A 22,167-nucleotide genomic window follows, 5' to 3' on the forward strand; every position below is an offset into this window, starting at 1 on the left:
GTGGTTCAAGAGAGAATTAAAAAATATATATTTTCCTTCAATTAAGTATGGCTACCAAACCAGGTGACCTTTCAATTATTTATGAACACCCTTATATTTTTTCTTTTGTTTTCTTAATGTTTTGTATACCTTGTCGAGGCTCGTATGAGAGCTAACACACAATGCATCTGTGGAAGGGAGAGGGATGGGGTGGGGAACATGAGGAATACAAGATGGATATTACAGGGACTTTCAGGAAGGAAAGCAGTGAATTTGGATGAGGTGGGTTTGGGGTGGATTAACGGGGGTAGAAAATATCGAGGTTTTAGATGGGGGACAATAAGAGGTGGTGGTGAACAGCTGTTTTGAAGGCCTGGAGGGAAGAATGGGGTTGAAGAGAGTGAGGGAGTTTATTCCAAAGGTGGGAAAAAAGAGGAATGAAAGAGTGAAGGTGAGCAGTGATTCGTGATTTTGGTAGTTTTACCAGAAGGGGGTTGTTGACGGACCTTGAACGCCCTGCGGAAATATGGTGAGGACATATCGCAGCCAGAGCGGGGGGGGGGGGCGAGGCTGGAGAGGAGACAGTACAAGACAGAAAGACCACCGACCTGCCTGCGGTGAGAGGCCCAAAGACTCAGCCTCATCGCGGGAGATACCAATGATCCTAATTGCCTTGGTTTCCACAGCGTGAAGCTGAGAAAGGTAAGAGGCAGGAGCACCAGCCCAGAGGAGAGAGCAGTACTCCATCAGGCTGTGGACAAAAGCTTTGTATGTGGTCAGGATCTCAAGTAGGCCGAGGAAGGACTTTGCATGACGGAGGATTCCCAGTCGGCGACTGGCTTTGGAGGCCAGGTTTGAAATGTGGCTTTCCCAGGAAAGATCATGGCAGATAGTGAGACCCAGAAGCTTGAATGAAAGGACTTCTTCAAGAGGGTTGTTGAGAAAGTGGAAGGGGGGGGGGAGGTTTCTAAACGGTCCTTTCGGAGAGACATCGTGAGAGTGTGAGATTTGTCAGGATTGAAAGACATGTTCCACATGTTGGACCAGTTTGTGATTTTATCCAGATCTGCAGAGAGCGAAGAAGCTGCGGCTTGCTGGTCTGATGGATGACAGATGGTACGACAGAGTGTGGAGTCATCAGCAAAGAGATAACGATGATTTTCCAGAGAATCGGAGAGATAATTGATGAAAACCAGAAAAAGAACAGGGCCCAGAACACTGTCCAGCCATTCTTTAGAAGGTTTTAAAAAGGTTTTAGGGTAAATCCAATATGGCTGCCAAACCACGTGACTGGTGATGTCATAAAAAAATTTCTGATGACCAATTTATCACTAAATGACCCTCAAAATTTTTTATACTGATCAGATGTCGTGTTCTACGTACGCAATTCTGATGTCATTATGAAAGCACCTGTGACATCACAGAAAATCACCCTTATTCCACGTGAGGAGTCCTTGCCATCTGCCAAGTTTCATTCTTTCCCATGGAATGGTTTCGGAGATAGAAAGGTCCAATGTTTCTCCTCTTTCACAACATGGCTGCCACACCATGTGACCTATGACATCACAATGATCATTTGAACATTCTACATGGATAGTTGCACCTATAGTGAAGATTTCGTGTCAAACTAACAAGCGGTTTCAGAGAAAAGGGAATAATGTAGTACAGACACACACGTATGTTTTCCATACACATGTACGGAACCAATTGATTTATGCCGCTTTTCACTTCTTGAGTCCAGACTAATGAGTCTAGCAAAATGAATCAGGGAGAGAGAAAGGTGAAGCAGTGAATGAGGAAGCAGATCTGTTGAGAATGAAACAAACAATCAAAACATGGGGTAAGTGGGTTTGTTTCTGAAAGTATGAGGAAGGGGTTCGAGTGGGGGTGGGAATTGAGAAAGTGAGTGATGATGGGAGGAAAAAGCAATGATTTGGTGAGTAAGTCATGAGAATAAAGGATTGGCCTCATCAGCTGAGGCAGACGCACAAGGTCAAAATAATCACAGACACACAAACGAGACAGCAATGAGAACACGATACCAACAACAATCGACACAAACAAAAGTGGACAACACGTGACGAAAACAGAGACAAATCCGTAACTCGATACTTGGCTTTGGAAATGCCTGAGAGGAAACCTAACACCACAAACAGGGGACCAAATGGTGGACATGAATTTTCACATGGACATCAGCAGTATGTTTATTCTTGATCATCCAACACCTCAGGGTGAGTCCTTCTCACTATTATTCCGGTTCGGAGTTGGATGCACATTGACGATGGATCAGCAGTTCTTCCAGTTCACCAATGATAAATTTTCCATGCCAGATCCGTTGTGTTTTGTTGTTATATTTTCATCCCTTTGTTGCTGTTTGTGTTTTCGTCCAATTTTCCAGATGAAACTGTATCTTGTCCTTCTCCATGTGGCCCAGGCCGAGTCCTCGGATAGTCTCTGTTCTGACATCGTGTGCCTCGTTTCCCTTCTTTTCTCACAAATATTGTCCTTTCAGTCTCTTCAACTTTATTCTAGTCGCCCTCCTCACTTCCCAAAAATAAAATAAAAGGAACTTTTCTTCACTCCAAAACATGTACTCAATCTTCCTGCACTCTCAAAACTCAATCTTCCTGTACTTTCAAAACTCAATCTTCCTGTACTTTCAAAACTCAATCTTCCTGCACCTACAAAATTCAATCTTCCTGTACTTTCAAAACTCATTCTTCCTGCACTTTCAAAACTAAATCTTCCTGTACTTTCAAAACTCAATCTTCCTGCACTCTCAAAACTCAATCTTCCTGCACTCTCAAAACAATCTTCCTGCACTTTCAAAACTCAATCTTCCTGCAGTCTCAAAACTCAATCTTCCTGTACTTTCAAAACTCAATCTTCCTGTACTTTCAAAACTCAATCTTCCTGTACTTTCAAAACTCAATCTTCCTGTACTTTCAAAACTCAATCTTCCTGTACTTTCAAAACTCAATCTTCCTGTACTTTCAAAACTCAATCTTCCTGTACTTTCAAAACTCAATCTTCCTGTACTTTCAAAACTCAATCTTCCTGTACTTTCAAAACTCAATCTTCCTGTACTATCAAAACTCAATCTTCCTGTACTATCAAAACTCAATCTTCCTGTACTTTCAAAACTCAATCTTCCTGTACTTTCAAAACTCAATCTTCCTGTACTATCAAAACTCAATCTTCCTGTACTTTCAAAACTCAATCTTCCTGTACTTTCAAAACTCAATCTTCCTGTACTATCAAAACTCAATCTTCCTGTACTTTCAAAACTCAATCTTCCTGTACTTTCAAAACTCAATCTTCCTGTACTATCAAAACTCAATCTTCCTGTACTTTCAAAACTCAATCTTCCTGTACTATCAAAACTCAATCTTCCTGTACTATCAAAACTCAATCTTCCTGTACTTTCAAAACTCAATCTTCCTGTACTTTCAAAACTCAATCTTCCTGCAGTCTCAAAACTCAATCTTCCTGTACTTTCAAAACTCAATCTTCCTGCAGTCTCAAAACTCAATCTTCCTGTACTTTCAAAACTCAATCTTCCTGTACTTTCAAAACTCAATCTTCCTGCACTCTCAAAACTCAATCTTCCTGTACTCTCAAAACTCAATCTTCCTGCACTTTCAAAACTCAATCTTCCTGTACTTTCAAAACTCAATCTTCCTGCACTCTCAAAACTCAATCTTCCTGCACTCTCAAAACAATCTTCCTGCACTTTCAAAACACAATCTTCCTGTACTTACAAAACTCAATCTTCCTGCACTCTCAAAACTCAATCGTCCTGTACTTACAAAACTCAATCTTCCTGCATTTTCAAAACGCAATCTTCCTGCACTCTCAAAAATCAATCTTCCTGCACTTTCAAAACTCAATCTTCCTGTACTTTCAAAACTCAATCTTCCTGCACTTTCAAAACTCAATCTTCCTGTACTTTCAAAACTCAATCTTCCTGCACGATCAAAACTCAATCTTCCTGAACTTTCAAAACTCAATCTTCCTGCACTCTCAAAACTCAATCTTCCTGTACTTTCAAAACTCAATCTTCCTGCACGATCAAAACTCAATCTTCCTGAACTTTCAAAACTCAATCTTCCTGCACTCTCAAAACTCAATCTTCCTGCACTTTCAAATCTCATTCTTCCTGTACTTTCAAAACTTATTCTTCCTGTACTTACAAAACTCAATCTTCCTTTACTCTCAAAACTCAATCTTCCTGCACTTTCAAAACTCAATCTTCCTGCACTTTCAAAACTCAATCTTCCTGCACTTTCAAAACTCAATCTTCCTGCACTATCAAAACTCAATCTTCCTGTACTTTCAAAACTCAATCTTCCTGTACTTTCAAAACTCAATCTTCCTGTACTTTCAAAACTCAATCTTCCTGCACTTTCAAAACTCAATCTTCCTGCACTATCAAAACTCAATCTTCCTGCACTTTCAAACTCAATCTTCCTGCACTCTCAAAACTTAATCTTCCTGTACTTTCATTCTTCATCCCTTTCTTTTCTCAATATCTCCAAACTAAATATTCAATGAATGAAATACTTCTTCTTATCTTTTAAAAGCTTTGAAATATACTTTAACACACTTCACCTTCCTTATTTCTTCATCAGGAGCACTCCACCTATTCTTCGTCATCTTCTTCACAAGGATTATTTTAAAAACCTGTCTCATTCCTCAACGTTTGTTCCATTAATCCTCCCCCCGCACCAAAACAACCACTCTCCTCCGTGCCTTCAGCAAAAAATGTTTCCACCCCTCCCATGATGTCTGTCTCCGTACATCCAGATTGGGAATTTTGAGAAATCCACTTTACCAAAGTTGTCTGCTCATGACAGTTCCTCTTCACATCCTTTACAGTGTCAAAACCCTCCATGGCAGCATCCTCCCCCACATCTCCTACATGTCAGTGTCGTTCCAACCCCACTCTTTCCATGTGTTCTCTTAACATCCCTCCACTTCATATCCCCCCTCACCTCACCCCCTAAAAACTTCCCCTCACTCTACCCCTCAAATCTTCCCCCTCACCCTGCCCACTCCCATCTTCTCTCTCGCCCCTCCCCCTTTCAGCTTCACCCTCGTTCCGCCCCCTCTCAGCTTCATCCTCATCCTGCACCCTCTCATGTTTCCCCTCCATCCCCCCTGCCAGCCTCCTCCTTGTCCCACCCCTCTCAACTTTCTCTTGTCTTGTGCTTGCGAGAGTCGACATCTCTCTGATAATTCTCAGAAAGCCGCCTCGGTGCCGGCGAGTCTGGTGATTCACTCGGGCAGATTGGCAGTAACTGATTGGCAGCAACAGGGCAGATTGGCAGCAACAGGGCAGATTGGCAGCCATCTCTCTTCAGGACTGGTCTCCTAAATCTTCTGCCCCTGATATTAATTCAGCCTGGGATATTATATATTATCTTAACTCGCTCATTAACTCAGCAATAACTCCGCCACTAATAATAATAATTAATAACTAATAATGATATTTACTTCCACAGAAACCTGTTCTCTCATATGCATGGATTCATCCCATCTCACCTTCAGATATCCCACCCTTCTTTCCACCCATGTTACACTAAATCCCATGTTGAGGCAGTTGCTCTGAAAAACACCTTGCCTTCTCTTCATGGAAGGCTAATCTGACCGAAGGCAACCTCCATGAATTCCACAAAGCCCACACCAAGTTTGTGTCCACTCTCAGGACAGCCAGAAACCAACATCTGTCCAACCTCAAGAATGAAGTTTCAAACTTGGCTCCCTACTCTAAAACCTGGTGGTGGATTGTGAAGTCCTTCTCTGGTGTCTGCAACCATTCCATCCGTTCCCTCTCTTCAAATGGTACCACAGCTGACGATGCTCATGAGAAGGCTAAATGCCTCAATTCTGTGTTTGCTTCAAAATCCTGTGTCCACAACTACTCTCTCTACATATATATATATATATATATATATATATATATATATATATATATATATATATATATATATATATATATATATATATATATATATATATATATATATATATCGACCCCACCCAGTTGCACCCAACTGCTCCTGGACTTTTGCACCTGAGAATGTGGAGAAGTTTCTGTCAACCCTCGACTCTGACCGGATGGCATTAGCTCACGTGTCATAAAAGCCTGCTATGCTGCTCTTGCTCTTTGCCCGAGGTTATTTTCCATCTGCTTGGAAATCAGCCATCCTATTTTATTGGAAAATCAGCCACCTGCCTGATTCCTGATCTTCCTCAATGATCTCCCTGACTCTCTGGAAAATCCTCTTCATTTCTTTGCTGATGACTGCACCCTCTGCCGTGACATCCCGTGACCTTCAGATAAGCAGAATGCATGCAGCCTCTTCACTCTCAGCAGATCATGTTCATATCACAAACTGGTCAAACATTTGGGCCATGTCTTTTAATACTGACAAATCCTGACTCTTTCTCCTCTCTCTCCTCTCTTTCCTCTCTCTCCTCTCTCTCCTCTCTTCTCTTTCCTCTCTTCTCTCTCCTCTCTTTCCTCTCTCTCCTCTCTCTCCTCTCTTCTCTTTCCTCTCTTCTCTCTCCTCTCTCTTCTCTCTCTTCTCTCTCGCTATCTCCCAAAGGACTGTCTGGCAACCTCTCCCATCTACTTTCTTAAGAATCCTCTTGAAGAAGTTCAATCTTTCCATCAGCTATAATCTCTATTGGGCAAATCACATTCTAAGTTAGCTTCAAAAGCCAGTCGCAGACTGGGCATCCTCTGTCCTGCAAAGTCCTTCCTTGGCACACCTGAACTCTTATCCACCTACAAGGTCTTCATCTGCAGCTTTATGGAGTACTGCTCTTCCCTATTGACCTGGGCCTCACTTCACATCTTTCTCAACTTGATGCTGTGGAAATCAAAGCCTTCAAGATCATTGGAATCTTCCACGATGAAGATGAGTCTATGGGAGTATCTCTTTCACATCGCAGACAGGTCTGTGGTCTGTATCTTCTATCGTCACCTTCTGGTCTTTCACCCTCTGGCCTCGTTCATGCTTTGTTCCTCCCGCCCCTCCCCCAGGTTTCTGCATGGTGCACGTGGTCCACCAGCAACCCCCTTCTGGTGAAACTCCCAAAAATTCAGAATTACTGCTCGCCTCCACTCATTCGTTCCTCTTTTTTTTTTTTTTGCCTACCTGTGGAATGAATGTTCACATCCTCTTCAATCTTAATCTTCCTTCCAGGTCTCCAACACAGCTGTTCACCACCATCTCAGATTATCCCCACCCAAATCCATGGTCTTTTCCACTGCCGTTAACTGTCCCCAAGCCCAACTCTTTCCCAATTTCCATTTTTCCTTCCTGATAGTTTCCTGCTGTATCCATCTTGTCCAGCCTGTGCATCCTTCATCCCTACCCACCCATCCCATATTCATCCATCTCTCTATTTTGTCCCTCATCCTGCTGTTGGTGTGTCCCCCCTCTCTTTGTGCTATTCCTTTTGTTCTCTTACATCCTGAAATCAGTTATATGTTCTAGCTCCTCCATGAGCCTCGACTTTGAATGAAGAAAAAAAACTTTTTAATAACAAAAGCAGAAAGTCCTTCAACGAGGATGGATTCCACATTGAAGGACATCTTGGGAATAAGATTGGCAAACAGTAGTGGGGATACGAGTATATCCTTGTGTTTGGGGTACAAAACATGGTATGTTGTGCAAGCTCTTTGTTTTGTCTCAGGAAAGTGTAAAAAGTTGACATTAAATAATGAGTATTGTTGTCCCATCCCTGTGAAGATGAATAGCCTGTGGAAGGAATCCATTAATCTTGATGAGAGTTTACCAAAACAATTATCCTTGGTATATTGAGTGGTTTATATATATTGTGTGTTTGTCACGTGCTCGTTTCTCCATATGAATGAGATGAGAGGCAATGCTTGTGGGGGCTGAAGGGCTTATTGAGGAAGATTGATGATTTGATGAAGACAACAAGGTGAAAGTATCATTTGATATGTCCCATAAAAGAGAGCTTTCACATATCTCTATGTAAAGCATCAATGTAATGACGAAGAGGTCGCCATGAAGCCCCAGGAACCCGCAAAAGATATAGACGATGGCGATGGTACAGCCATGCAAATCATTGTGTTTGCACCACGTTCACCTTGCTCAGGTATATTTCCATGATTGAAAGAACTTGATCCACAGCTCGCATCAAACATAGCTAGGAGCTCGGAGGTTTAGTAGATGAGCAAGACGAGACGACGGTGTATTAGTGCACAGGCAGTAATTGGTTTTTCCTTGTAATAGGCCCACCGGGGACAACGGTTGAGAGATGCTGTTGTTGGCTACATTTCATCCACTATGCACATTGTACTTTAATGGTGGTGGAAACATAGCTCATTGATGACTTGAGCATGGTAAACGCTTGTGCTTACATGATGTCAACTTTAATTGCACAAAATACAAAGTGAATACAATTGAAAATATTGTACTGGGTAACTTTAAATCCTGACTCTCACTTTCACCTTTGCAACTTTCTTCTTGGTTATCATTCAGGCTTGACCTCTCTCTTGTTCATGTTTTCTGTTCTCTTCATGCTGGCTTTATCTTTCCTATGTGACATGTGTCAGCCATTTACTAAGAACCCCTTGACATGCAATGACCCATACTCTACACGGGTCACACTGGTTGTTTCTTTTTTGTGGTCCGCCGGACCACCTAAACGGATTTTTTTATTTCGTGGCCAGCCAGCATTTTTGGTGGCCCGACCGTATATTATTTGCTGGTGAATCAAAGTTCATAATAAATCAGTAGGCCTATCCACGTTTAAATTACTATTTCTCATGACACCTACACATCAAATTTCAACGCTTTTCATACCAGCAATCTCGCAACTCGTAATCACAGAACACTCCCTTCAGCTATTCATTCATCTTCCTACTAACACTAGCTTATTGTTGTGGACTCGGGGGTTTGAGGCTCGCCACGAGGGGAAGCTCTCGGGTTCCTTTCAAACGACCGGTCCTGAGGCTGCAGGGCAGAGATAACTTCGCACACCAGCAGGTTCCAATGCAACCACGAATGCCGATTAGCACAGCCAATCTGAGCAAGGTTACATTATTTCGCGTGATACCTTACCTGTGGACGGCCAGTCAGTTTGGGTCATGTGTCCTCCATGCGCACTTGCGTTAAACTTACGCAGCCGAGCGGAGCTGTCAAGTACGCACCGGCGAACAAAACACAAATTGTTGGGGTATAACTTCCCGGCTAAGCTAATGTGCAGACCATGCTGGACCAATGAAGGAAAAGAACAAATGAGCTTGGTACATTTATAACAAGCAATTTATTACAGCAAGGTGAGGAAAATTATGTGGCACAGAAATTGGTTTATTCACAAAATGTACAGCAGGGTGACACAAGGAATTTGTGGGTGCAGCAAAAGAAGATCATTGTTTAATTAAAGAGAGACAGTGCAGAGTTAACCTGATAAATTTCTACAATCTTAACTTATGATACACAGGTTACAGGCGCTATCACACACGCACACACGCACGCACACATACACACACACACACACACACACACACACACACACACACACACACACACACACACACACACCTGAGGAAATTAGAGGTAGCCCAGAAAGAAGAGAGAAAGTTGAAGTGAAGGTGACCTCGTTGTACCTGGCGTGGTCGATGGACCTACACAATCCAATCGCTAAGGAAGGAGGAGGAGGAGGAGGAAAGAAAACTAGGGGTGTTTATGGTATGTGAGTGGGAGCTGCAAAATGTGTAGTGCAGCGTGATGCAAGAGAAAGGTGTGAGAGGTACAAATCAGTCATCGTTGCTCTTTTAGTCTGTGCCTCCACAGTGGACGAGACACAGATGGGAGAAAAAAGATGAGAAGAAAGCTTAACCGGGAACGTGTGAGAAGTCTACAAATGTTTGGCAAATGACTGTGGAATGCCGTCAAAGCCGAGCGCTGATGACCCATGGGTGACCCGGCAATGACCCCGGCAACGCTCGCTCCACCCTGTTCACTTGGCTCAGTTGCGCGACCATCTCAGCTCGGATGATGGTCGGCTTGGCAAAGGCTCTGGACGAAGGATGAAGAGATTCTGCTTTACAAGAGAGTCGGCGAAAAGGGAGACTGAGCCTGATTTGCTCCCTTTTACAGAGCTCGGAGTGAAGGATGGGCCAGAAAACAGATCAAAAGACCTTGTCGGTGTTTCCGAGCTCCCCCATTGGCGCTTAGCCATCACCTCACGGTGTAGCCATACCCTGCCAGACTCCCAAGGAAAAAATGTCCTCAGTTGCCTCTGAGCCTGGCCACGTGACACCGCTCCGCAATTAACATTGGCCGAGGGTCCTGAGGAGCACTCTCCCGCCATGAACATGCGCTGAACTCCGTTCAGGCATTGTTATTTAGCGGAATACCAGGGCCACCCAGAAGTCATTGTACGAGCACCACCACATATTTGTGTTTCAAGTTACACGCCAAAATACCCCGACTTATAATTTCCTTCATTTCCCCGGCATCCTCAGAGACTGTGGTGAGTATCCAGGGACCAAACTGTGGTTGGGGTGTTTTGTAGTGTTTGTTGTGAGGTAAAGGAAGCAACGTCGCATTTGTGTTGAAGTCAATGAAGCGTTTGGAGTAGTTGAAGAGATTGTTGTGATGAGGTTGAAGTGGTTGGTCATGGTTGTGGAATTTGTGGTGAAGAGGTTGGGCGTATGTTGTGAGGAATTTTAGGAGACCTTTGTAGTGGACAAGGTGAGCATTGTAGGGTTGTGGTGAGGGTCTGAGATGAGGTATCGGTTGGTTGATTGTGCTCCGTTTAAACAGGAAATGGTGCTTACGCAAATGAGGAGATTGCTGCACCTTCTTGATGCTCCGAAGATTACATTTCTGGCTTGACGTGCATGCTTGTGTGATTTTGTGTGAAATATAAGGAAGTAAAATAAATGAAAGAAAAGGAGATTGAAGATCTAACTAAAAGCCCTGTGCAACACATCCTGTACCATGTACACACGAGACATGTGGAAAGGCAGAAATAAACGAAAACGAAAGAGATAACTGTTTTGGGGTCGCGATATGTTTGGTGCCAATGCCTCGGAGGAGTGCCGGTTATATATATATATATATATATATATATATATATATATATATATATATATATATATATATATATATATATATATATATATATATATATATATATATATATATATATATATATATATATATATATATATATATATATATATATATATACCGGGCGTAGTGGCATGCGCCTGTAATCCGGCTACTCGGAGGCTTGGGTTGGAGGATCGCTTGAGGACGGGGGCTCTGCACTGGGCAGGGTGTAGAGCAGCCCGGAATCATAGCGAAACCCAAATCCTGATCCCTGTGTCGTAAGAGGCGACCAGGGTTGCGTCAGGAAGGGCATCCGGCGTAAAACCTGTGCCAAATCAGTATGCGGATCATAACGGATGATCTGCTGTGGCGACCCCTAACGGGAGCAGCCGAAAGATGAACAACATATATATATATATATATATATATATATATATATATATATATATATATATGTATATATATATATATATATATATATATATATATATATATATATATATATATATATATATATATATATATATATACACGAGCTGAAGTACCCGCTAATACCCGGGAAATTTGCCCTACTTTCCTCACGCGAGTTAGACTGAGGCATTAGTTGCATGGAGAAAATTAGGAAGGCTTCTTTTATTCCTCAGATTTATGGAGGGAAGGCTTTCCTCATGCCTCATGCTGCCGTAATCCTCAGAGAGGTCATAGTTGAAGGCGGCCTTGAGCCACTCAATGTTTCTAGCAGAAGTGGCAACTGTCCTTGATGTCCTGCCAAAACCCGGACCTAGAAAGCTGGAACGTGAGTTTTGTGCTTCTCTCGCCCGTCGGTGTGACGCTCTATTTGCAGTTAGGCGATGCTCTTTCTCTCTCGCTCTCTCTGCAGCCGACTCTGCTTGCCTGGCTCGTTTATGAGCAGATATATCAGCAGTAAGACGACTCTCTCTCTCTCTCTCTCTCTCTCTCTCTCTCTCTCTCTCTCTCTCTCTCTCTCTCTCTCTCTCTCTCTCTCTCTCTCTCTCTCTCTCTCTCTCTCTCTCTCTCTCTCTCTCTCTCTCTCTCTCTCTCTCTCTCTCTCTCTCTCTCTCTCTGCAGCTGACTCCGCTTGCCTGGCTCTTTCATGAGCAGATCTATCAGCAGTTATCTGTTGCCGTGCGCCGTGCAGTTCAAGAATTCAAATAACAGGAGGAGAATGTGTATGTTTAAAAAGTCAACGAATCCGAACATTTTGTATTTCAAAAAACCTGAGCGTTTTTAACCATGAATCCTTTTGTTACGATAAATATAATACACCGGCGCACGATTCGAAAGGCTTTTTTTTAATGGGAATTTTTTTTTTTTAGAATATATATATTTTTTTAATATATATATTTTTTCATTGTTATGGAGAGCCACTTAGCGCATCCTGGAGCTGAATGCTAGTTCTATATATGTGTAAAGTATCATCAAGATCGGCTCACTGGTCTAGGGGCTTATTCGTTACAAAAAACACACGGACAGACAGAAGGACTGCCATTTATATAGTAGATGTATAATGTATATGTATATATGTGTGTGTGTATATATATATATATATATATATATATATATATATATATATATATATATATATATATATATATATACACACACACATATATATATAAATATATATACATATATATATATATATATATATATATATATGTATGTAAAAAAAATAAAAAATAAAAAAAATGTAAAAAACAAAATATATATATATATATATATATATATATATATATATATATATATATATATATATGTGTGTATATATATATATATATATATATATATATATATATATATATATATATATATATATATATATATATATATGTCAAAAAATATATATATATATATATATATATATATATATATATATGTATATGTGTGTGTGTATATGTGTATATATATATATGTGTATATATGTATGTATATATATATATATATATATATATATATATATATATATATATATATATATATATATATATATATACACATATATGAGCGTGGATCAGATCGCTGCACTCGCCTCACTGCACATCGCTACTTTGGGACAAACACTGCTGCATTATTAAAAACAACTCACCGCCACGTTACGAAAAACACCTCACCTCTGCGGTATGACAAACACCTCACCATCGCGTTATTAAAAACACCTCACCGTCGCGTTATTAAAAACACCTCACCGTCGCGTTGTTAAAAACACCTCACCTTCGTGTTATTAAAAACACCTCACCTTCGCGTTATTAAAAACACCTCACCGCCACGTCATTAAAAACACATCACCATCGCATTATTAAAAACACCTCACCGTCGCGTTGTTAAAAACACCTCACCTTCGCGTTATTAAAAACACCTCACCATCGCATTATTAAAAACACCTCACCGCTGCGTAATTAAAAACACCTCGCCCCCGCGTTATTGAAAACACCTCACCGCCGCATTATTAAAAACACCTCACCGCCGCGTTATGAAAAACACCTCACCGCCACGTTATTAAAAACACCTCACCATCACGTTATGAAAAACATTTCACGATTGCGTTATTAAAAACACTTCACCATCGCGTTATGAAAACACCTCACCATCACGTTATGACAAACATCTCAACACCGCGTTATTAAAAACACCTCACCATGGCGTTATTAAAAACACCTCACTACCGCGTTATTAAAAACACCTCACCGCCGCGTTATTAAAAACACCTCACCACAGCGTTATTAAAAACACCTCACCACCGTGTGATGAAAAGCACCTCACCTTTGCGTTATTAAAAACACCTCATCCCCACATTATTAAAAACACCTCACCGCTACGTTATGAAAACACCTTACCTCCGCGTTATGAAAAAAACCTTACCACCGCGTTACGAAAAATACCTCCCACCACGTTATGAAAAACACCTCACCACCACGTTATGAAAAACACCTCACCACCACGTTATGAAAAACACCTCACCACCGCGTTATTAAAAACACCTCCCCTCTTCGTTATTATAAACACCGCACATCCACGTTATTAAAAACACCTCACCACCACTTTATGGAAACACCTCACCACCACGTTATAAAAAACACCTCACCACCACGTTATGAAAAACACCTCACCACCGCGTTATTAAAAACACCTCCCCTCTTCGTTATTATAAACACCGCACATCCATGTTATTAAAAACACCTCACCACCACTTTATGGAAACACCTCACCACCGCGTTCTTAAAAACACCTCCCCTCTTCGTTATTATAAACACCGCACATCCACGTTATTAAAAACACCTCTCCACCACTTTATGGAAACACCTCACCACCACGTTATTAAAAACACCTCCCCTCCACATTATTAAAAACATCTTACCACCGCTTTATTAGAAACACCTCACCACCGCGTTATTAGAAACACCTCACCGCCATGTTACGAAAAACACCGCACCACCATGTTATGAAAAACACCTCACCACCATGTTATGAAAAACACCTTACCGCCACGTGATGAAAATACCTCACCCCCACGCTATGAAAACACCTCACCACCACGCTATGAAAACACCTCACCACCATGTTATTAAAAACACCTTACCGCCACGTTATGAAAACACCTCACCACCATGTTATGAAAAACACCTCACCACCACGTTATTAAAAACACCTTACTGCCACGTTATGAAAATACCTCACCCCCACGCTATGAAAACACCTCACCACCACGTTATTAAAAACACCTCACCACCACGTTATGAAAAACACCTCACCACCGCGTTATTAAAAACACCTCCCCTCTTCATTATTATAAACACCGCACATCCACGTTATTAAAAACACCTCACCACCACGTTATTAAAAACACCTCACCACCACGTTATTAAAAACACCTCCCCTCCACATTATTAAAAACTCCTCACCTCCACATTATTAAAAACACCTCACCGCCACGTTATGGAAACACCTCCCCTCAACATTATTAAAAACACCTCCCCTCAACGTTATTAAAAACACCTCACCGCCACGTTATGGAAACACCTCACCACCACATTATTAAAAACACCTCCCTCCACATTATTAAAAACACCTCACCTCCACGTTATTAAAAACACCTCACCACCACGTTGTGAAAAACACCTCACCACCGCGTTATTAAAAACAACTCCCCTCCATGTTATTAAAAATACCTGACCCACAAGCACTTATGACCCACAGAAACAAACTCAGCTTTATACACCAGATATACAGGGTGGCCTAAAAGTCACTTTACCCTTCCCAGTGAAGCATTGTTCTTGAAACCTTTTAATATACAGGTTTTATTGTACAGTACTTACAATAATTAATTTGTCATTGTATCTGTATGTGCTTCTATATTTTTCTGAGTCAGTGTTTCCGCATACCATTGCGGGTGAGGGCAGAGGGGAAGGGACGGAGGGAAGTGCGAGAAATTTATCAGGGGAAAAGTAACTTTCGGGCTACCCTGTATATATATATACAGTGGGGAGAACAAGTATTTGATACACTGCCCATTTTGCAGGTTTTCCCACTTACAAAGCACATAGAGGTCTGTAATTTTTATCATAGGTACACTTCAACTGTGAAAGACAGAATCTAAAAGAAAAATCCTGAAAATTACATTGTATGATTTTTAAATAATTAAATTGCATTTTATTGCATGAAATAAGTATTTGATCACCTACCAACCAGTAAGAATTCCGGCTCTCACAGACCTGTTAGTTTTGTCTTTAAGAAGCCCTCCCATTCTCCACTCATTACTTGTATTAACTGCACCTGTTTGAACTCGTTATCTGCATAAAAGACAGCTGTCCACACTCAATCAATCAGACTCCAACCTCTCCACAATGGGCAAGACCACAGAGCTGTCGAAGGACATCAGAGACAAAATTGTAGACTTGCTCAAGGCTGGGATGGGCTACAGGACAATAGGCCAGCAGCTTGGTGAGAAGGCAACAACTGTTGGTGCAATTATTAGAAAATGGAAGAAGTTCAAGATAACAGTCAATCTCCCTCAGTCTGGGGCTCCATGCAAGATCTCACCTCGTGGCCCCTCAATGATCATGAGAAAGGTGAGGGATCAGCCCAGAACTACACGGCAGGACCTGGTCAATGACCTGAAGAGAGCTGCGACCACATTATCAAAGAAAACCATAAGTAACACACTACGCCATCATGGATTAAAATCCTGCAGCGTACGCAAGGTCCCTCTGCTCAAGCCAGCGCATGTCCAGACCCGTCTGAAGTTTGCCAATGACCATCTGGATGATCCAGAGGAGGAATGGGAGTAGGTCATGTGGTCTGATGAGACCAAAATAGAGCTTTTTGGTTTAAACTCCACTCGCCGTGTTTGGAGGAAGAAGAAGGATGAGTACAACCCTAAGAACACCATCCCAACCGTGAAGCATGGAGGTGGAAACATCATTCTTTGGGGATGCTTTTCTGCAAAGGGGACAGGACGACTGCACCGTATTGAGGGGAGGATGGATGGGACCATGTATCGCGAGATCTTGGCCAACAACCTCCTTCCCTCAACAAGAGCATTGAAGATGGGGCGTGGCTGGGTCTTCCAGCATGACAACGACCCGAAACACACAGCCAGGGCAAGAAAGGAGTGGCTCCGTAAGAAGCATCTCAAGGTCCTGGAGTGGCCGAGCCAGTCTCCAGACCTGAACCCAAGAGAAAATCTTTGGAGGAGCTGAAAGTCAGTGTTGCTCAGCAACAGCCCCGAAACCTGAAGGATCTGGAGAAGATCTGTATGGAGGAGTGGGCCAAAATCCCTGCTGCAGTCTGTGCAAACCTCCTTAAGAACAACAGGAAACATCTGATCTCTGTAATTGCAAACAAAGGTTTCTGTAACAAATATTAAGTTCTGTTTTTCTGATGTATCAAATACTTATTTCATGCAATAAAATGCAAATTAATTATTTTAAAATCATACAATGTGATTTTCAGGATTTTTGTTTTGGATTCCGTCTTTCACAGTTGAAGTGTACCTAAGATAAAAATTACAGACCTCAACGTGCTTTGTAAGTGGGAAAACCTGCAAAATCGGCAGTGTATCAAATACTTGTTCTCCCCACTGTATATATATATATATATATATACACATATATATATATATATATTTTTATATATATATATATATATATATATATATATACATATTCATACATATTTATATATATATATATATATATATATATATATGTATATATATATATATATATATATATATATATATATATATATATATATATATCTATATATATATATATATATATATATGTATATATATATATATATAACACTTGCATGTGTCACATACATACATAAATGTTTGTATGTACATATATGTCTTTATGTATATACATACATATATGTATGTATGTCAGTACATGTACGAGGTCTGTCTAAAAAATAACGGGACTGACTTCACAGAAATTTTATTCCAAAAAATATATTGAAATCACAGCTTGTCCCCTTCAAAATAGTTTTCCTCCAGTCTCACACACTTGTCCATCCTCTTCTTCGATGCACCCCCAGAAGGCTTCTTCTGGAATCCTCCGGAGCTCCGTCGTCATGGCCCTTTTGATGGCCTCCACATCAGGAAATCAAGTCCCCTTGATCACCCCCTTGAGCTTGGGGAATAGGAAAAATAATCACAAGGGGCCAAGTCTGGCGAAATACAGGGGTTGCTCCAGAGTTGGCACGTTCCTCTCCACCAGAAACTGTCGGATGCTCAAGGCACTGTGAGCAGGGGCGTTGTCATGGTGGAGCACCCAGGCGTTTTTTTTATTTTTTTATTTTTATTTTTTTGTATACCTTGGTCGAGGCTCGTATGAGAGCTAACACACAACTCACAGCAAGGAGGCATGAGACAAGAGGGGCGGGAGTGGAAGGGACAAAACAGTGGGGAACAGACACATTAGGTGAACTGTGGAAGGGAGAGGGATGGGGATGGGACGGGGAACATGGCGAAGAGAAGATGGACATTTCAGGGACTTTCAGGAAGGAAAGTAGGAGAAATGAAGGAAGTGGGCTTGGGTGGATTATCGGGGGTAGAAAAGATCGAGGATTTGGATGGGGGAAGATAAGAGGTGGTGGTGAACAGCTGTTTTGAAAGCCTGGAGGGAAGAATGGGAAAGAATAGAGTGAGGAAGTTTATTCCAAAGGCGGGAAAAAAGAGGAATGAAAGAGTGAAGATGAGCAGTGATTCGTGATTTTGGTAGTTTTACCAGAAGGGGGTTGTTGGCGGACCTTGAGCGCCCTGTGGAAATGTGGTGGGGACAAATCGCAGAGAGAACAGGGGGGGCAAGGCTGGAGAGGAGTCGGTAGAAGACAGAAAGACCACCGACCAACCTGCGGTGATTGAGTGAGAGGCCCAAAGACTCAGCTTCATTGCGGGAGATGCCAATGATCTTAAATGCCCTGGTTTCGACAGCGTGAAGCCGAGAAAGGTGGGAGGCAGGAGCACCAGCCCAGAGGGGAGAGCAGTACTCCATCAGGCTACGGATAAAAGCTTTGTAAGTGGTCAGGAGCTCAAGAGGGCCGAGGAAGGACTTAGCACGACGGAGGATTCCCAGTCGGCGACTGGCTTTTGAGGCGAGGTTGGAAATGTGACTTTCCCAGGAAAGGTCATGGCAGATAGTGAGACCTAGAAGCTTGAAAGAAAAGACTTCTTCCAGACGATTGTTGAGAAAGTGGATGGGGGGGTTTTGTAAACGGTCCTTTCGAAGAGACATAGTGAGAGTGTGAGATTTGTCTGGATTGAAAGACATGTTCCACGTGTTGGACCAGTTTGTGATTTTATCCAGATCTGCAGTGAGTGAAGAAGCTGCTGCTTGCCGGTCTGAGGGATGACAGATGGTACGGCAGAGGGTGGAGTCGTCGGCAAAGAGAAATAGAGGATTTTCCAGAGAGTCCGAGAGATCATTGATGAAAACCAGAAAAAGAACAGGGCCCAGAACGCTACCTTGAGGAACTCCAGCCTGCACAGGAAGAGGGGATGAAAGAACTCCATTTAGGGCCACACGTTGACTGCGACAGGAGAGGAAGTCTGCGAGCCATGAGTGGAGATGGCCTTGAATACCATGGGAAGAGAGTTTGGTGAGTAGGGCAGGGTGCCAGACTGTGTCAAAAGCACGTGATATGTCCAGGGATACGGCTCGGAATTCCTGTCTGGCATTGAGGACCTCCATCCATTGATGGGAGAGCAGAAGCAGCATATCCAGGGTAGAGTGACCTGGTCTGAAACCAAATTGATGATTGGAAATCAAGCCATTGGAGAAGAGGAAGGATTTCATATCTGAGGCGATGATGGATTCCATCACCTTGCTGATGATTGGGAGAAGGCTGATTGGTCTGTAGTTATAGGGATCTGTTTTTGCACCTTTTTTATGCAGGGCAGTGATGTTAGCAGATTTCCAAGCAGATGGCAGATGACCTTGGGCAAATGAGAGGGTGAATAGAACAGAGAGAGGGTGAGCAAGAGCAGAAGAGCAGGCTTTGAGGACACGTGGGCTGATGCCGTCTGCACCGGTTGCAGAATCTGACTCGAGGTTTGAAAGCAAGCTCTCCACCTTGTCAGGAGAAAAGGATACAGAGTCCAGGGACAGTTGAGTGCGACTGGGTAAAGTGGGTAGAGATAGTGATGGGTTTAGGACACAAGATTTAGCTGCAAACACCGAGTTTAGACATTCAGCTTTATCACGTGTGGAATCAGCAGTGCGGCCATTTGAGGTAAGGGAGGGGATGGAGGGGGAACATACACCAGAAACAGATTTGATTAAACACCACCAGGATTTTGAGGAGGGAGAGAGGTTTGAGAGTTCAGACTTGAGATGAGAAAGATGTTGTTTTCTGGCTCTCCTGAGGGTAGATACACACTTGTTCCGAGCTTTGTGGAAAGAACTGAGATTGCCCTCAGTTGGGTTTGCTTTCCATGAGGCATAGGCAAGTTGTTTCAGGACAACTGCCTCGCCACAAGCTTCAGTAAACCAAGGGCGGGAGGAAGGGTAAGACAACTGAACACGAGAGGGGATAAATCTGTGCATGAGGGAGAGCAAGTTTCTTTGAAAGAATTCCCAGGATAAGTTGATGTTTGAGAAAGTAGTGATAGGAGACCAGTCTGTAAGTTTGATGGCTGCTCGGAGACCCTGCCAGTCGGCTTGAGTGAAATGCCAGACTCGACGGCGGTGAGGTGGTTCTCTGATAACAGCCAGAGAGATGTCCACTTTAACAAGGACGTGGTCAGAAGAACCAATTGGAGCGAAGGAAGAGCAGCAGATATTGTCAGGGAAATTTGTCAAAATCAGATCCAGAAGAGATGGAGTACCATTGGTTGAGATCCGTGTCGGGAAGTTGACCGATTGAGTCAGTCCGTTCTCCCACAGATCACTCCTCTTTTCCTGAACTGATCTTATGAGGCACCGGAGGATCTCCTTGTACACATATTGATTCACTGTTTAACCCTGTGGCAGAAACTCGAAGTGGACAATACCCTTGATGTCAAAAAACGCGATGTGCATCACCTTGACCTTCGACTTCGACATGCTTGCTTTCTTTGGTCTTGGTGATGCCGGACTTTTCCACTGACGACTCTGCCGTTTGATCTTGGGATCGTATTCAAATATCAATGATTCATCACCAGTAATGACTCTCCCGAGCAGCTCTGGATCGTCCTCGAGGCGCTCGATAATGTCTTGACAGATAGTGACTCTTTGCTGTTTCTGGTCCTCGGACAACAGCTTGGGGACCATCTTTGTTCACACCTTGCGCATTTCGAGATTTTCAGTGATGATGCTCCAGACCAGTGTTTCTCAACCGGGGTTCCCTGGAACCCTAGGGTTCCGCAAGAGGTCGCTAGGGGTTCCGCGAGAAACAGTAATAAATAGGCTGATGTATTTTTGAGTAGTTTTTGTTTGATTTAATATTCGTAATTTTACTATACACGTACGGCATATTGTAGGAAACTCCTTGGTTATTATAATAGAGGCTTCAACCTATTATATAATTTACAATTATAACAACCATAGGGAATGTATTTAACATGTCTCTATGGCGCCAGTGTGAAACCACCCTCACCGGTTAGTGGACATTCTGTACGCAGCGGATTCGTGTATCATTGAGTGACTGATTTAAGTACGGGACGCATGCACGGTGGCCATCTATCTTCTCTGTGCTTTCCAGCACGAAGTAAGTCTCTCTCTCTCTCTCTCTCTCTCTCTCTCTCTCTCTCTCTCTCTCTCTCTCTGTCTGTCTGTCTGTCTGTGTGTCTTAGTTCTGTTTACCTTTATTGCTTCAGCTTTATTTGTTTAAGTTTTGTTTATCAAGTAACATGAGGTGTTTTTTTAAATTGTCAAACAGACTCGGGTTGACAAACGCTTTCAAAAATGACGTTTTTAAATTGACCAAGCAGCACAACCCAATTACAAAGCAAGCAGATTGGCCCAATTCAATCAGATTTTTTAGTGGTTTGAAACATGTGTTTGAACAGTGAATCGCGGAAACTTGCGAGAAACGACCTCGTGATGTCATCAATGTAAACAAAACAAGAGTAATAGGAGGTACGACGCAGCTGCGATAGCGCATAAGTCTAATACAATATATATATATATATATATATATATATATATATATATATATATATATATATATATATATATATTTAATCGAATATTTCAAACCTCGGTGTGAGGTCTCATAAACGAGCAGTATGTTTTTTTTGATTGCCAATAAATTTGACAAAAAGGGGGTCATTTTTTCCTTAAACCAGGTATCCGAAAAAAAATATATTTACCATGTGAACTACGATAAAAATATAAAAGAGCTAGATATTAATAATGGTATATAATAATTTTTATGCAGGGGTTCCCTGAGACATGAAAACTATTTCAAGGGTTCCACAAGGGTAAAAAGGTTGAGAAACGCTGCTCCAGACAGTGTCCTTGTTTGAGGGAAAATTCCTCAGCAATCTTCCGCACCATGAGTCGACGATCTGCTCACACCATCTGCTTCACACTCTTGATGTTGTCCTCTGTTCTGCTCGTTGAAGGTTTTCCAGACT

At 42.1% G+C, this 22,167-nt stretch overlaps 1 protein-coding gene across 1 annotated transcript in view; it reads left to right on the forward strand.

Moving 5' to 3' along the window:
- The window catches only part of LOC147022502 (contactin-associated protein-like 5), a 774,700-nt gene that overhangs the window by 74,308 nt on the left and 678,225 nt on the right, over positions 1-22,167 (forward strand). The window lies entirely within an intron of this gene.

Source organism: Eptatretus burgeri, chromosome 8, assembly GCF_056783735.1.
Source record: "Eptatretus burgeri isolate ZD-2024b chromosome 8, Ebu_testis_v1, whole genome shotgun sequence".
NCBI classification, from domain to species: domain Eukaryota; kingdom Metazoa; phylum Chordata; class Myxini; order Myxiniformes; family Myxinidae; genus Eptatretus; species Eptatretus burgeri.